Here is an 18,484-nt window from a genome sequence, read left to right as displayed (position 1 = left end):
TCTATTTTTTCAATACATAGCCTACTTGAAAGGTAATTTATAGTTTTTTTCTTACCGCTGCGTATAGATTGGGAACTGAATGTATTAAATATTTCATTGGGTGTCCAAGTTTAATTGGGTGGTACCAATGTATTCGAAATTTTCACTTTGGGTCTCTTCTTACAACTCATTAACCATAACATCATTCTGAAGATAATTTAAAAAAATGTCAAACTGACAAATCTCTTTTCCAGACTTAAAATCGGTAAGTCACGAGTGTCACTAAATGGTAATAAATTCATGTCGCACATGATTAAGGCTGTTATTTCTTCCCTTTTCGAATGGAAAGCAATTAATGATTAATTTAGCTGAAATAATTTTTGTAATAACATGTTGTCACGGGGTTATTTAATTTATATTATTCTCACATTGTTGCACGAGATAAAATATGACTAGAAATGAGGTCAGCTTTCCCGCGTGTGACTGCGGAATCACCCATGGTGGTATTCCTGCCGAGTTCAGTAGAATGGTCGGTCTGCCCTCCGACGTATTTTCATGGGTAGATATCAATAATTTCTTATTTGAAGGCATTAAATTTCGATCAAGTTTCGTTACGATAAATGCATCTTAATTTATAAACACAGATCAGCTGTTGAACGGCTTTTTCCCCTAATGTTCTTTGAATTTTTATGTCATGCATACTGAGTTTCAACCATTTTATCAACCTCATAATCCACTGTGTATTACTGAATAAGGAATTTTTTTAAATGATTCGGTGAACAGTATAAAACAAAAAAATATTCAATGTTTTGTTTTGGTGGATTTTAATATCATTCTTCATTAAATTAAAATAGTTGGTTTCCTTCTGTTCATGGCATAATTCTTAATATTTTATAAACTATAATTTTATGATATTATTTATGACATGTTCTGCACTAGAAGCGAGGTATACTATTTTCTGCATCAGTAAAAGCCGTACTGCTAATGCCATAACGGTAAATGTCAATTACTCCCCCCCCCCCCCCCCAACCCAATTGTTCCGCCTTTGAGAACCGGTAGGACAAGTTCGAAGTAGCGGCTGAGCAGCACTCGAGATTGCGCTGCAGTGTTTTCTAAGCGCGCTTTTCTTTTTACAGGAAAACCACTTATACACGTTTAACAACATCCATCAGACTAAGTTCAACCGAGGTATTTTGGCGTTTGGTAAATATTTGTTGGAAGTTCTTCAACATGGCCCTAAATGGAAATTTTCATGTTGCTGTACAGATTATGCTGTAATAATTTAATTTTTTTTTGTCCTTCAAAATCTATTTTTCATCCCTTGCACTAATAACGTGGTCGTATAAAAATGTGCTTTGGACCAAGGTTTAAGATGATAATAATAATAATAATAATAATAATAATAATAATGTTTAAAATAAATTCAAACGGATTTGATACTAAAAAAAGTTTTTATTTTTTTATTTTTTCAACCTCTGTTTTTACGGTAATAATTCGTTTAATCAAAAATTGTTTCCGCCAAGTTTTAGTTAAAGATTAGGATTTATACAATAAATTATAATGGACAGTCAACTTTCAAGCCTTGTTATTTCCACACCTTGCAGTAATGTTTGGTTGGATAAAAATTTGTTTTAACAAAAGTTTTAGACAATATTTAGAAAGAAATAAGAATGGATTCGATAGTATACATGGTACTGAAGTTTTAATTATTTTCTTATTCCAACCCCAGTTTATTTTTTAACCCTTTGCAATAATTGTTTATATTATCAAAAATTATTTCAGACAAAAGTTTTAGATTAAAAATGATAAAATTTACAAAAAATTTGAACGGATTTGATAGTGTGCTTACTAACACGTTATGCATTTTTTTGTCATTCAACCCCTGTTTATTTCATCCCTTGCAGTAACGGTAGGTCTTATAAAAAATTATTTCAGACGAAAGTTTTAGATAATAATTCATGGTTTATCAATAAATTAAAACAAATTTTATAGTGTACATAGTTCGGAAATTATGAATTTATTTTCATTCTACTCCTGTTTTTTTTCCAACCCGCTGCAGCAATTTATCAAAAATTGTTTCCGATAAAAGTTTTAGATTAAAAATATAACATTTAAAAACTTTTTGAACATATTTGATTGTGTGATTACTAATAAATTTATTAATTCATTTTTGATTTTAACCCTTCTATATCCACTTTCTGCAGCAATGGTTCGTCTAATCAAAATTTGTTTCAGACAAAAGTTTTAGATAAACATTATAAGATTAATACATCATTTGTACGAATTCTATGTTGTGCCTACGAAGGGAGTTAAGATTATTTTTTGTCCTCCAGCCCTTATTTTTTCAACCCCTTTCAGTTTTTAAGTAAAATATTTTGATATTACTCCTACGATTACTCATACGTTCATACGGATGTGATATTTTCCATGGGAGTTACAGCGATTTTTCTGTTTTCAAAAAACCATCCCCATTTTTACCCCTCTGGTTGGATATTGGCCATATCGAACCGAGTCTATGGACCATGAAACTGAAAAATAATATAAATAGTTTTCGGAAGTCGCACCAAGGTAACGGTTACAATAGGCAGTCTTTCTTAGAAATCTACCTAAAAATGATGCCTATGTTAAAAATAAAATCGTAGCATCCTTTCTATACACGTGATGTTCGAATTATTACAAGTTTTCGGAGCACTTCCTTTCAAATAGGTATGACAGGCGGAAACGCAGGCAGTTGGATGATGGCGAATTCTTGCGTTGCGTTTCTGCGTCTGGCGTATTTTAAAATCATGTACTACTTTAAAACGTCTTTATTTAACTTTTTTTCGTTCTTGCGCATTTTATAAACCTGTCCTTAAAGCTCGGTCTTACACGCCATTTTGAATTTTTTTTTCTTCATTTTTTCGTGATGACTTTGATATAAGGTCTATTTTTAATATTTTAACTCGATACCTCCCTTGCATTTTTTTGTTCTGTCACAAACATTTTCAACATATCGCACCCCCAGAATAATACTGTCGTAACTCCCAAAAATGCCATTTTGAGGTAAGTGCGCAGCCTGACTCACCGTTTTGACACGCATAGAACAGTAAAACTGTCGTATCTCTAAGTACGAAGGACATCAGTCAATGAACAAAACCACAGTATAGATCTAATCGTTTTACAGTGGGTATAAACACAAAGACTGTCGTATGTATAACATCACAGATTGATCTGTCAGAGAATGGGTATTGGATTGATTGTAAAACTGTAGTAACTCCAGTTACCACAGTTTTGCTGTTAAAAGAAAATATTTTTTAAAGTTTGGTACTGTGGTAACTCCAGTTACAACAGTTTTGTTGCTAAGAGAAAATATATTTTTAAGGTTGGTTCTGTATGTTACAGCTGGTGACCGCCATTATTAACCGAAATATGTTATATTAGATGGGATTCGCAGCCACATAAAATCCTTCCCTGTGATAGAAAGCCACTACTTACGTGCTCAAACAAGGCGATGTTATTTAGATGGGAGCCTATCGATTTCTCACATGTACCGACTGTATGAAGAAAAATGTGGCATATCAAATGAGGTATGTGCTAAGGAACACACGTATGCAAGAGTGTTCAACAACGAATTTAATTTATGTTTTTTTCACACCAAAAAAGGACCAGTGTTTACTTTGCGAGCTATACAATAACACCAGTCTTGAGGAACGTGTGCAGCTCGAAGATAGATATCAAAACCACATTAAATTAATGTAAATAATGTCATGTGAAATAAAAAGGGCTGATGTAGAAGTAGCACTCAAAAACAAGCAAATAAGAGTATGTGACTTTGATTTACAGTCAGTATTACAGACACCTTGTGGGGATGTTTCTGTATTGTACTATACGAGGAGACTAAACGTGTATAATTTCACAATATTTGACAATGCATCAAAAAATGGCTATTGTTACCTGTGGAATGAGGCATCTGGAAACAAAGGAACAATAGAAATTGCATCGTGTGCAAATGAATATATATAAAGTTTACAGACTGTACAGATTTCATATTCTACAGCGATAATTGTTGTGCTCAAAACAAAAACAAATTCCTAGCTACAATGTATCTGTTCGCCACCCAGACACTACAGAAGGTAGAATCCATTACACACAAATATTTGATTGTAGGACACACACAGAATGCTGGAGATTCGATGCATTCTTGTATCGAAAAACAAAAAAAGAGAGCCTTGAAAAGTGGTCTTGTTTATGTACCTTCACAGTGGACTGGGATTGTTCAGTGTTCCAAAAAGACAGGAAATCCTTATCATGTGTGGGAAATGAACTTTACCGACTTTCATGACATCAAGACATTATCTGCAGAAATGGAAAGTAATTTCACTGTAGATGAACATGGAGATATCGTGAAATGGAATGACATTCGCGTACTAAAAGTCAAGAAAGATCACAAATATGTGCTGTTTTATAAGACAGATTTTGAAAGTGACGAATTCAAATCTATCCATATTAGGGGACTTCGAAGAGGTCGTCCGTTTTCTGAGGGTTTTTCACTCACTCCTGCCTACATAGCAAGGCCATGCATCTCTTCTGAAAAGAAGGACCTTTCATCATTATGTACTGATGGAATAATTCCAAGTGTATATCACGAGTTCTATCAGTCCCTACCAACAACTACTGTTCACTTGATCAGTCAAAGCGAAGCAACAATCCCAATGAGGATACTTTCGAATGTGAAAGCGAGTAGCTAGTGTTTTTTGTTGTTGATGAAAACTCTTTACAAACAACTGCAATAATGTGTTGCATTGATGATAGTTGTATTTTAAGTGTAATTTGGGACAGTGTAATTAATGTTTGTTCTCTATATTAACTACAGTATATTCAACCAACTTGAAGTATTTAAATAGTCACTGACAGTTAACTTGTTGTATCTACATTTTTTTTAATGTTCAAATTCGACTGCAGTTGTTTTGAATTAACTTTTATTATAAGTATTATAAGTGTAATTAAGGAAAATGTAACATTTAGTTTTTGTTGTCTTTACTAACCAGAATTTCAATAATCATTCATAATAAACATTGTTGTAATTCTTTATTTGCACCTGTCATCAACAGTTAAACTGTTGTAACTTCTTTCATTATTTTTTTTAAATATTTATTTTCAATTTCAGATGTCTATTAGAAGGTATCTTCAAAGCATTGCAATAACAACACATGCCACAAAAATTACGAAAGGGAGGTAGCTGACCCTGATTTATCATGACACTTTCAAATATTTAAACCCAATTTACTCAAAACATTGAATTCGTAGTTACGACAGTCTTATTCTGGGGGTGCGATATATTTACTGAGTGTAATATAATTTGTTAAAAAGGTTGCGCAAGTGATAATTATTACGAAGATTTACGTGAACTTTCACGCTAAAGATATTACACTAAGTGAATATTATGTTGAAAATGTTTGTGACAGAACAAAAAAATGCAAGGGAGGTATAGGGTTGAAATTCCAGAAAGAGCTCCTAAATAATAGTAATGGCGAGAAAATGAAAACATCAACTACCGCTGCCCCAAGGTTCGTGAAGGCCGACCTGGAAGAATGCCGGACACAAGTGTGACCTTGACGTTTAAGCTGGTTGATGAAGGAGGGGGGGGGGGGAGGTAGTGGGCGAGCTGGAACGATGGAAGTAGAGGGAGTACGTGTCCTGCGATACCTACTCCAAAGTGAACAATAAATCGCTGCTGTCTTCGGCAGTGCTCATTTTTTTTTGTGTGCTCAAACCCACGCTCAAACCAAGCTGTCTGGGGCCTCATACACGCGTGCACGTGTTCTTACAATAAGGCACGTAATATAGGGTGTCGGCGACGTGAATTGCAGGCGAGTAGGAACCACAAACCGGTTCCCTAATTCGTGAAATGCCAGCTGATGTCGCTTCTGTTGTATCCTACCTTCTCAACTACCAATCCAGCAAGTTGCGGTTGGTAAGTAATTGGCTCCAAGGGGTTAGTCGATATATAATTGAACATACGTTTTTCAAACGATCTTAGGGTCTTGTAACAAGTGGGTTAAAATCTTACGTGTTTCGTTGGATGAGTCTGTACCGTCTTTTTTTTTAAATTGTAAGTAATGCTTGCTGCTTGCGTCCGGTTACCACGATATCAAGTCGTTTATACCAGTTGCGTTCAGCGATAAGACTACTCTTGCGCAATCGTTGTGACCATTACGCACGTGCATGTGTTCGCCGAGGAAAGAATAAGTAACGTGGAGTGACTCACTGGCTCCGCAAACCGCCTTCAGGCCCTCCTCGCGTCGTCTCGCCCGACCACGCCACTGGTCGCGTGCTGCGGTGCCAGTCTTCCACATCAGTTGCTTGCATGTTCTGTTCACCAGGTGCCTACTAGAGTCCTGCCTCCTGCGCTCTAAGAAAAACTATCGACACAATATTCAGCAAAAAAAAAAAAACAGTAGTTTTAGCCACACCGACATAAACACATAGCGTGTGACAAAATTCACTTGCGTAAGGAGCGATTTTCAAAGAAAATGTCTTACTGCAGAATGATTTAAAGTGGGGTCTCACATGCCTTGTTGATTTTGTTAATTTTCTCGTCATTTATATTATTTAAGGGCTGTTTATTTTATTTTACATTATACCTATTTTGCATTAGTTTATCCATCGAAAATAATTTCAATGTTTAGTTAGTGTTAGAGGCTGTAAAAAGTCGCGCAAGATTTTGCAATGGTCATTTGCGTAACATTTTACTGTAATTATATCACACTTAATAAAAATCTTTTAAAAATATTTGCGGTAGAAAAACAAATGCAAAACGGGTATAGTGTTTAATTTACAGAAATATCCCTTCACTTATAGTAATGACGAAACAATTCCAATTAACATGCGAGATCCCACCCTCAACTGATGCGAAAGGCTGTGTTGGATCCAACGACACGTACATATCCCAGCCACCAGACCATGGTGACACGGGGGCTGTCTTCGCAGAACCCGCAGACATCGCCATGGAGTGACAGGGTCGAACTAGGCGAGATGATACTGTTGTGGCGCACTATTGCCTTCCGCATTATGTGGTAGACATAGAACATATCTGAACGAACTGGTAATGAAATATCTGTGTCGGAATAACTCGAATATAAAGAAACACACGAGAGAGTACAATCTCAACGAGCAACGACAACGTGTGAACTGCTGTCCACCATGACAAATATGTATTTTTTGACAGATCTTTGGGGAAATAAGCCGTTGAAAGATGGACTGAAAAAAAAAAATTCTACTCCACATCTTGCGTGCATGGTCTTTATTCATATTTAGCCTATAATTTTTTTTCCTCCGCCCAGTACATGTTGGCGTAACTCATCCCGCGAATAATTCCCCAGATTTCATCACCAGTGGATGCCATCCGGGCGTCGTTTCCGCCTTCTAGTTTCCTGGTGTCGACATCTCGCACTTCTCGTCGAGACGCGCGAGGCGAGGCGGTGACTCGTTAGCTTGGCCAAGCAGCAACAGAGAAGCCGACTGGTTCGTCTTATCAAACATTGTTTCCGACAAAAGTTTAATATTTACAAACAATTTTAAAACGAATTAGATGTGCCTACGAAGGGAGTTGTGATTATTTTTTTTTTGTCCTCCAACCCTTGTATTTTTAACCCCTTTCAGTTATGGTTGATCGTATCAAAAACCTATTCAGGCAAAATATTTTGGTATTACTCCTATGAGTTATAATACTTTAAAAACGGATGTGATATTTTCTATATTATGGGAGTTACAGCGATTTTTCTGTTTTTAAAAAGAAAAAACCTCTTTGGTCGGATATTGTCCATTAACGAACTAGACCGAGATTTTCCACTACTAGATTTTATGTATCAGTTTGGAAGTGATTAGTGAAAAATTGACGTACATTTCACTAAAACGTTATATCTTAGAAATTTGACCGCCTATGCAAAAAGTAATGCCATATTTGAATTCAGGGCACCGAATTCACATTAAATCAGCTCCAAATACCCCGGCACCAAAACTATTGTTGCTCTGTGATAATCTGCTCTAAGGTTTATGTTCTCGCAGCCCTCAGCAGCAGGCAGTTGGTTTGCAAAGAATTTTTTTTTCGTGTTGACCCTCGACCCCTTTGGTTGCACGCTTGATTTCATTTAGTTGAATTTGGGGCAAGGCATATAACTTCAAATCAAGTAATATACCAAATGCATGCCCTTATTTCCTGATACTGTTACACGGCTTTGTCCGCTGTGTGCTTTCAACTTTTTTTTGGTGGGAATGTTATATTGTTTAGGGTTGAGGAAGGGGCGCTTACCCAGCCTCCACCCCCCTTTTCCTTTTGTACGCCACTGTTGACCTGTTTACACACACGTGTAGACGGGCCGCCAATATTATAGTGGGACAAACTACTTGTGGACCTTCTCGACATAAATTTAAATCAATGATATTTGCTTGCATTCAGAAAAACCCGACTATTGCCTGTTTTCGTGGGTTTTCGAAATATCACGTTGTGATTTTGCTGTAATTGCTCCCTTATCTTCTCTGAGTCATTGGCGATTCCTTCTGCGGCTGTGACTAATCTTCTAATGAACTCGTTGTTGACAAGGCGTTACATTTCATTGTCCACGTGTAGAAATACTAATATTATAAATGCGAAAGTGTTTGTGTATTCATCTTTCACGCAGCAACGGAGCAACGGTTCGACCTTTTTATTATGTATATGGATAGTTTATGGGCTGGAGAGTGACATAGATAACATATAATTATGAAATTCCATCCCTAAGGGAGTTAAAAAGGGTAAATTCAGTTTTATAATAGAAAATCTAAAGAGGTAGGTTATACACACAAACAGTGAGTTTGTGTCATTTCTCTATGTACGCCACACGGTCATATAGTAACGTCTGGCAACCTACTATTCTTCTCCTCGACGAAACCCATTCGCTTAGTGAAGCTCTCGGCTTCTAGCGAACTAAAGCTAATAACAGTTTAGTTTAGAACTTTGATGGCGTTGCCTTGAATTGGTAACGCGCTATCGTTTGGTGCGTCCGTCACGTCTTGCCTAGGGGTTACCTGCCTTCCCCCAAAATGAAGCTGAAGATTGACTGAAGATTTGCTGATGCGTAGCCTTGATGCACCCAGATTGTGCAATCAATGGGAATTGAAAATCAAAATTTCCCGTTTTTCATGTTTATGTCCTACAGACTTGAAATGAAACTTGGTATTGTTGGTCTATACATTATGATGTGTTTAGCCCGGGCAACGCCAGGTACGTCAGCTAGTATATAAATATATACACATCATAATGTAAAGACCAACAATACCAAGTTTCATTTCAAGTCTGTAGGACATAAACATGAAAAACCGGGAAATTTTTATTTTCAATTCCCATTGATTGCACAATCTCGGTGCATCAAGGCTACGTATCAGCAAATCTTCATTCAGCTAGTATTATATAAATATATATATATATATATATTGCTAAGTTTCTCTTCGTTCTTCGTCCACGGTTCGGAAAATTTTCTTGGGGCGACGGCTCTTGGAAGGAATGTCGTAATCGCAAGGTTGCCAACAGCCCAAGAGCTAAATATTTGTAATATACCTCCTCTCCCCCAGTTTCCTTGACCCCTGGCAACCCTGCGCGCCGTGCCCGACCGGTGCTACTTTCACTGTAGCGGGTAATTACCGCCGGAGGGCACCTGCAGGCCACAGCCAGATACGGAGTCCGTGCCGATCCCACGCCGCGCTGCTAGCGCGAGACAAGGCTGTGTTTCACTGCCGGCTTATTTATTTGTTGACTTGTTGACTCTTGCACTTCACCACAGTCAAGGGGGGGCCGAGCCATTCACCTAGCGGGGCGGGGACTTATCGAGGGGCTTGTAGCCATCCTCCGGGACATTTGAAGAATAAACTATTTATAACTACGTTTTGTAATCCAACACTTTTTACTTAAATTTTCGGCGAATGTTTTAATAACATGTCTTGAGGAATTAATATATTATTTCGTAATGAAGTATACACGAGTTAGTTTTATAAATGCTAGCGATCGAATTCCGATGGATTATGTTCATTACGTGATACAAACAAATGTGAAAGTTTTTATAGTATCAAATCATGAAAACTCAATTGGAAAACTTTAAATGTGTTGACCAACACAATGAGTTACATGCAATTAACTATTTTCTTTAATGTCCCAGCTAGGAGCGGGGAGTTGCTAGGTGCGAGGGGCTAATAGGCGCGGGGCCTAGCTAGGTGTGGGGCCCAGCTCGGTAAGGGGCCATGCTTGGCGCGGGGGGCTGCTAGAAGTGAGGCCGCTAGAAGTGAGGCCCTGCTAGGCGCGGTGCCCTGCTAGGTGTGGGGCTCTGCTAGGCGCAGGGGCCTAGACTTTGCCTGACTAGTCCGGTTCTGGAGCCGCTTCTTGCTACAGTACTACATAACTAACTACACAAAAAGCAACTTGATAAACGTATAAGGGATTATTGTTGTTTGCGATACCATATCAATACTAATGGCGTCACCAATATGGCTTCGCAAACATCATTACAACCCCTACTGTCTAACGGGACAGGCGTGGGAATATGGGGCTTTTGGGTTGGGGGAACAATAAACACACAATTTTTTACTCATTTAATTTTTGAATATATTTTTCCGATAATTGAACTAAAATATAATGCCTTCCTCTCCCGTCTATGTTCTACTTTGCGATACCAATTTTTTTAATTTTTTAAGAAATTATGTAAGTTCACATTACATTTTATGGTGGAAACGTGAAAGTTAACATCGTGCTGTATTTATTATAATTAATTTTACTGAAAAATTAAAGTTGCATGAAAAGTGGTTAGTTATAAGAATTTTAATACCAGTATCGCAAAATAGAGTTGACTGGTTGGGACTTTATTCTAGTTCACGATACCGAGAAAATATTACATAAATGTCTCACGTTCAAAAATTAAACTCTGGTATCGCAAATTAAATCTGACCGGGTGGGACTGTATTATAGTTCAAGATACCGATAAAATATTGTACCAGAGAGTGTTTCTGAGTATGTCATAGAGAAACCACAAGAATGGATGAGAAATATGTCACTCAAACACACATAAAACAAGCCAAAGTCAGCATATGTAATATGTTAAACACACAGACAGTACAGAGAGAATTCCGTGGAAGGATTAGCCGGAAAAAAAATATCTCAGCACAGGCGAGCAGTGGGCTGACAAACGAGACAGTTGTAACAAGAAAAGAAAATACAAACAAACAACAACCGTGGACAACACAGCGGCAAACGGACGAGCCCGACTATGACACACAACAGATTGTGTTTGCTACGGGATCTCTTGGCAAGGACACGCACAGATATTTTGGTGTAGCAGGGAAGGACCGAGGTAAAGGCGGTACGAATTAATCTCTTACTCTTTTAAGTCTTACACTTCAGCTAATCGAGGATTGGAGCTAGAGATATTTTAAGAAAAACAGTATATTTGTAAAATAATTGTCGGTAATTTGCAGGAAGATTTTCTGCAAAACAGAAAAATTCTCTGATTATACTTTCATAGAACACACACAAATGAATGTTATCAACATTAATATAAAAAACACAGTATTTTATCACATAATAGACAACTTAACATTTGAGAGGTGGGTAAACCCCTTGCTACCCTCTACCAACTGATAACACAAAAACTAAAATTGTAATTTAAACAATACCCATTAATCTGCTGGAAATAAATTTTGTATAATGCATATCAACCTATCTTAAATTATGTAACTATGTTGGTAATGGAAAAATGGAAAGTTTTTCTGAAAATAATTTTAATATAATCAGAAAATATCGAACAGCCAAATAAAAATTCCTTCAGGGATGAGTGCTGGTTCGTCTAGATCCAACGAGACAACAGTGCCGGAAATAGTAACGTTTGTTTGGATTGCACATCACAAAGTTATGCACAGAGGCGTAATGTTGGTGTTAGAATTATAATAGCATAATGGAAGCAATGCTACGGCTGTGAATATTTTTTCAACTCATTATATTCGCCACTTATGTGACTAGAATGCGAGAAAAATGGTGTACGCGACAAACTTCGTGATTATAGTTTTTTTTTTTCTATTTCCATCGTATCGCGGGCGCGAAATGTATGAAGTGAAGTTGAGAATTAGTTTTTGGATGTTGGTTAAACTGTTGCATTAGTAATTACATTATTATTATTCAGTATTTGAGGTATTAATTACTATGCTGTTTTAGGAAAGATTTAAATTGACTTTTCGTAACTAATATTAAATTTGGATCAAAGCAATGATTCTCAAATTTGTCAGTTTAAACAAACTAGTAAACACTGATGTGTGATGGCTGTCTTATATATGGGTTGCATATGGGATGAAAATAAACCTTTTATTTATTTCTAATTTTTTGTTTTGGTTGGTGCGTGTTTAAAAGTGGCATGTTCACAATGATGCGATATTTATCTGTCGCGTCGCCGCCTTCACGTCGCATCTGTCGCACTGTTGTGATTCCAGTATGTTTGGCAACGTTGCACAACAACGCGCAACGTTGCCAGATGATGAACATGGCGCGTGTCAGTCAGTGGTGGCTCCAGCGAGTAGACCGGGTAGGCCCGGGCCTACCAACATTTTCAAAATTGAAATCTGGAAATTTGACTTTTTATAAAAATACACAATTTATATTAAACATTAAATTTATTTTGAAAACCATAAGAAAATAAATGTTATTTTCATTACAAACTGTAATTTATGTGCAGTTTGCCATGAAATTAAACTATGCATTCGCCTGCAGATTTGTAACATTTTACATTAATATAAGAGTTGTGTTGTAATATTCACCTTATGAGTATTACAGTGTATTTTGTTCACATACAATCATACGTTTATAATAATTCTTATGATTAATATATTACACAAATTGGACTTCGGAGAGAGAGCCACAAAATTTTACCATTTTTGATCTGAATTGTAAAAATTCCCCGGGGCACCCTCTGATATGGAGGCCTGACTCCCAAAACTGTGCATACGCCCCTGCGGTACAGTCCGGGCCTACCAAAATAAATCCTGGAGCTGCCCCTGGTTTCATGTATAGTCTAGTTGCGCATCAAATGTTAGCATACGTATAGACGCAGGACCGTACACTAGGAAAATGAGGAGGGGGGATATATATCCCCTTCCCCTGAAATCCTAAAAAATTTTTTTAATAATTCTTACCAACAAATGGAATTAATTTGAAAGCAAACAGCGAGAAAAGTTGTTCTCTACCTATTCCCCTTCCCACACGAAACGAAATTCTGCATACTCTCCCGATCAAGCGTTTTTGTCATGTTGTAATGTCACGCGACATGTTGTCAATGACTAATCATGTACGGACAGAAAACAAGAACGCGGATGAGGGGGGCAGGTAGGGGTCATGGGCCCCCTTCTAAAATATTGCATTTTAAAAATAACGCAACTTATTAACCAGCTTAAAATGACTGATGCACTGTTTTATTTATGGCCACTAAATATGCTAAATTTTTTAACTGAAACCTTCTTTTTAAACACACGCATGGACTTAATCAAAAGCAATACGTTTTCAGTATGAAACTATTCACTTAAGAATTTAAGGTTTTAAAAAATCATTTAAGTTTCCTCAAACAGCCTTAAAATGCGTATTACTTTTTTTTGCGTGGGGGGGGGGGGGGGTGGAAGGGGGGTAATTCCATCCCGGATTCCCCGGCCTTTAGAAACAGGCTCCCAAAAATATATTCTTACCACTTCCCTCCGCGCCCGTCACCCATGAATCCTGGCCCGCCCGTGACAGACGAGTAGCCGAACAAGAGTCCCGTGCCGGCGCGGGTGTTGTCCGGTGAGCAGCTCAGCCTGGCTGTCGGCGGTCCCGGTCACGAGAACCCCAGAGGCCCTGTCACACTCTGCAATATCTTGACAATAGAGTTGGAGGGGAAGTATTGTACGGAAAATGGCTTCCAATTTTCCCCATCAAATATATTTGGACAGATAACCTCAAATATGTTTTCAATCATGTCACACTATCAAAGTTTATTTTTGGTCTGAGCTATCTCAAATTTTCAATTTTTTTTAAACTTTGAATTCAAATAATGCATCACATTGTTTAACGGAATTTTTTGATTATTTATTATGTTTGTGCATTTTTAATATTTTTGAACATGTATAAATTTAAATCACAATAATATTCGTTTTATAATGAAATAATTTTTCAGAGATTTTTTTAAGTTGTAGAAATATGATTTCATTTTCACGCATAAAATGTTTTCGCATACGACATTCATTTTAACATTATCTTTAACCTTTTTAATCGGTCATGTGCTCTTCGCCATTTTAAAGAATCGTTGAAATGAAAACGGATGTAATTTCCGTTTCACGTAGGGCATGATTGTGTTTGGCCAAGCGCACCCAACTAGTGGAACGAGCATGGCTGTGAAGGTGCTGGGAGCGGCGGCTCGGCAGGCGGCGGGCCTAGCGCGGCGGCGCGGTGGCGTGGAAAGCGGCGGTCTCGCCCCACCGGGCCCCGGAAGCCGGCCATCTGACGGCCGACGCCGGCACTTGCTCGAGTGAAAGCGTAAGCAAAGCCGAGTAAAAAAAAAAAAAAAAACACCAGCAAAGACCCGTCACCTTGCTTCCGGTCAAGAGCGGAAGAGAGAAAAGGAAATGGAAAAGGAAAGACACTTTCGCGGAAAATTGTGCATCAGCATGGCACGGCGACCCCACGCGCTCAAACTGCAGACGAAATAAATGCAACACTTTTTTTTTATCTTGGAGGAAATTAATGCCCAGTAAGTATCTGTCAAGTCCACAGTTTACACTCCTCACTGAAGCTAGGCTCTGCAGTGGTGCTCCCCTTACCTCGCACCTGTCCACACAGTCTTGCGCCGCTCGGCCGCACTCGCTCGGTCCCGTCGCTCCGCTTCTAAGCCACTCACCGAACTCGCACTTCACTCTCTCGCCTGCTGGAACTCCCGTGGAGGCCGGCGTCACCGCTTTTATTCCCGTTGGCCGTCTTTCTGGAACCGACTGGAATGGATATGACGTGTCGCGTCATCCCGGGCTGACCCAACGCTCGAAGCGTCCAGAACATCGGCGCTTATTCACGCCACCCCACGCGGCGGCCTCTGTAAGCCCTCGGAATCCCCAGGCCGCGGGGGCAGGGGGTGGCGAGTTCGGGCAGCTCTAATCCCTGAAGGTATGCGCGCGTGACGTCAGTGGCCGGGCAGGACCGCCAGGCCGCTCAGTTACCTGGCCCGCGTTGTGGCCTTGTCTCCCGCGTGCGTTACAAAAATATACAGTGGGGGAAAAACTCCTACACTCTACTATGTTAACGACTTCATAATGAATATGTTCGCAGCATTTTAATAGTTTTTCATTGTAATTCAGCTGATTCGAAGCTAACAGTTTCACATTTGAAGGGTGTCACATCAAAACGTTCTATCATTTCTGTAATTGAAAGGTTGCTGCGCAAAAAACTTGTAAATGCCACTTTGTGTATCCTCTAGTGTAAAATATTTTACAAGGTTTCAAGTACCGTTTTACATTTTTACTGGAGAACATAAGCAAAGTGGTTTTTACAGCGTTTTGGGGGGGGGGGGGGGGGGGGGAGGGGGATACACATTCATTTCAAGAAATGGCACTCACAACGTTTTTTAAGTGGCGCCCTTCATCGTTCTCTGTGGGGAAGTACTACAAAAGTCTGAAACACGACTTATGGTCTAAATGGCTTTCAAAGGCTGGTACACGTCTTTGAAGATGGAATTTGAGAACATTTTTATTGTAAATAATAGAAAAAGTATTTTTAATGGAACACAGAACTTCACAGAACGTATGTTTAATTGAACGAAATTCTACAACTAACGTGAATTTTGTCGCTGTAGAAAAATTATTTGATTGAATTAACTGGAGGTATGTCACAAAACTGTGTGGAAAATAAAGATCGTATCCCCTCACATATCAATGAAACATTTTTTTGCGACAGTTAAATATAAGCCAGACATTTAGTGTTCCATCTTAAATACGTTCTCTATTTAAAATAAAAGGGTAATATAGCACCAACTTCAAAGACGTATTCCAGCCTTGGGAAGCACTTAAGAGCATATAAATCGTTAAAGTGTTTTCAACTTATTTTGTCGTGATGAACCTATAACTGAAGTTTGTTGGTAGAATTCAGACTCAACCTTAATACCGCGGGTAAACTGCAAAAAACGTGACCAAGTCAAAAAATAACAAAATGGACAAACGTTCACTTCGTAAATTATTATCGATAAAAAATTTAGGTATTGCGTGCTTTGTCAAAATATCGACAATTTTATTTTTAGTTTATTGATTGAGGTACTGAATTGGGCCTTTTTTTTTTTTTTCGAGGCGTACTTCTGCTGTTTATTACGCAGATGGTAATTTATTCTCGTTTCTGCCACATTTCGACTTGTTAACTACTTGCAATATAATCACGCACGATGTGTACTCGTAGATTCACCCACCCGCAAACTTCGAGTGAAAGAAACGTGTTCGCTGTCTCGCAGCGGGGAACTCCAAACCCTCCTTCCCCTTTATCCCGTTCACCTCCGAAATCCAAGTACAGTCATTCATATACTGTTTTAACTGATTCAAAATTATTGATCATATAACTGCATGTTTTAGACAATGCCGAAAGGTTATACATTAAAAGAAATGTTAAAAATATGATTGCGAAGGTCTTGTTTCCCTTAGATTCTTATCTCCTAATTCGGTTCGCCTCAGGAAAAGATAAGGCTAGGGCCTGTTCCGATCGCCTAATCAGGTTGGTGGCGAGCCAAGGCAAGTAGTTCTGTGGCTGGACGGCTAATATGAAGTGTTAAGTTTGAATTGGTAGCTAAGCGCAAAACTGTAGGATTCGCGCGGCGCGAGAGGTTTGTGCTCGGTGCTCATCGACACAAGTCGTCTCTGGATGGGCGCTTGTATGTTCCGGTCTGTGTGCATCCAGTAAACAGAGAACTTTAAATAAAATGTACAGAAAGTTTTCCATAACGTTTACGTTTATCAACCTCGTTTCACAGTCATGATTTTGCAAGCGCAATCGGGTTCCCTCGGTGAAGGGCTTCTTGTTTCCCTGGGGGGGGGGGGCTGCCCCCCTGCCCCCTGCCCCCCTGCTCCATGGTAGCTCTTAGGACCAGCTACATCTTGTACAACTCCAGTTATAATTGTTAGCAAAATGACACATGTTTTGTTTTCTGTATCCAAGCATCACAGTTTCAAGACAATTAACACGTTCACTACCACTAAGTTAACCAAATAACATCTTATTCAGACCAAGCAGTTTTCTGATATATCCCATATAAATTAATTATATACTTTAGTGCAACATAATATACTAGAAATAATATTTATTGTGAATAATATAATTATGAGACTTTGGTCTCCAGGAAAATACAATTGTTCTATTGTCATGATATTTCTACCTGTTGCATTACGGTTTCAAAAGAAAATAAATACATTGACATTATCGTTAAGAAAACAATGGGCACATGTTGTCGTTATTTTACATTATTTATTAGTGGGTACAAATTTAAAACCACGAAGAAACAAGTTAATCTAGATAAGATTTCAAACATAGAGTAAACAAAACATTAAAAAAAAAATTGGCATCAAATGGAAGTCTTTCTTCACATTGTCAATAAAGATTTTTTTCTCCAAACATAAACAACAATGAAAAAGTTTCGAATCACCAGAAATATTTACAATTACAGACAAAATTACTTCAATTGGCAACAGGGCATAACCAGAATGCAAATCACTTCCAAATAGGATTCTTATAAACATAATTTAAAACCAAGAACAAACCAATTCCGAAGATCAAAATATGTGTGTATAAAACATGAACAAGTTTACACAAATTGGCTGCATTGCATTGGCCACACTGCCAAACATTATAATCCAAAGGTAATTGGCACTAATCCTTGTTTTAGATTGCGGATAAATTCTTGATAAAATTAACAAAAATTGAATGAAAATAGTTTTAAATTAACATTTTTTTTTCCAAATATACTCACAAATATACATATTATTTTTAATGACGTTAGCAAAACAAAAGCAAAACTTTTCAAAACAAGGAGGTAAATTATGATAGGCCTACCGTTTTAGCAGCACTCATAATATTTGGTGCCAAAATGCACAAGGATGAGCACAATGTCCGGTTTTTTTTACCTTTGTCATCGTTACAGATATTGCAAGTAAAAAAAAGTAGCAGAACGCTTTTAGTTTTTAATACACTGGCGACATATCAGCCTTTTCTCCCTCTTAACTTGGAAGTGCTGAAGCCGTGGACTGACATGAGGATTTTTAGGAGAGTGATACGCGTGTTTTAAGAATAATGTTTTGGCTCAAAACATCTGGTAGAGATTATTGAAAGCACTGAAGGGACTTGAACAACTCATTTATCTTCATTTCTCCGCCATATAATGTTACGGTTACCGCTGAAATGTCACAGTTGCCCCATGCACGACGAGAAGACCGCGCGCCAGTCAGAGCCATAGAGGCACCAGCGAGC

At 38.1% G+C, this 18,484-nt stretch overlaps 1 protein-coding gene across 2 annotated transcripts in view; it reads left to right on the top strand.

Annotated features, from left to right (window-relative positions):
- The window catches only part of LOC134546316 (uncharacterized), a 159,020-nt gene that overhangs the window by 87,443 nt on the left and 53,093 nt on the right, over positions 1-18,484 (top strand). The window contains exon 2 of one of the 2 annotated variants that reach the window (XM_063389054.1): positions 7,341-7,482. The exons of the other annotated variant lie outside the window; for it this stretch is intronic. The gene's annotated coding sequence lies outside the window, so the exon portion shown is untranslated. The remainder of the gene's footprint in view (positions 1-7,340; positions 7,483-18,484) is intronic. 2 annotated transcript variants of the gene reach the window in all.

Source organism: Bacillus rossius, chromosome 1 (genome assembly GCF_032445375.1).
Source record: "Bacillus rossius redtenbacheri isolate Brsri chromosome 1, Brsri_v3, whole genome shotgun sequence".
NCBI lineage: Eukaryota > Metazoa > Arthropoda > Insecta > Phasmatodea > Bacillidae > Bacillus > Bacillus rossius.
The sequence above is the reverse complement of the archived record's forward strand: the minus strand, read 5'-3'. Positions and strand labels throughout refer to the sequence as shown.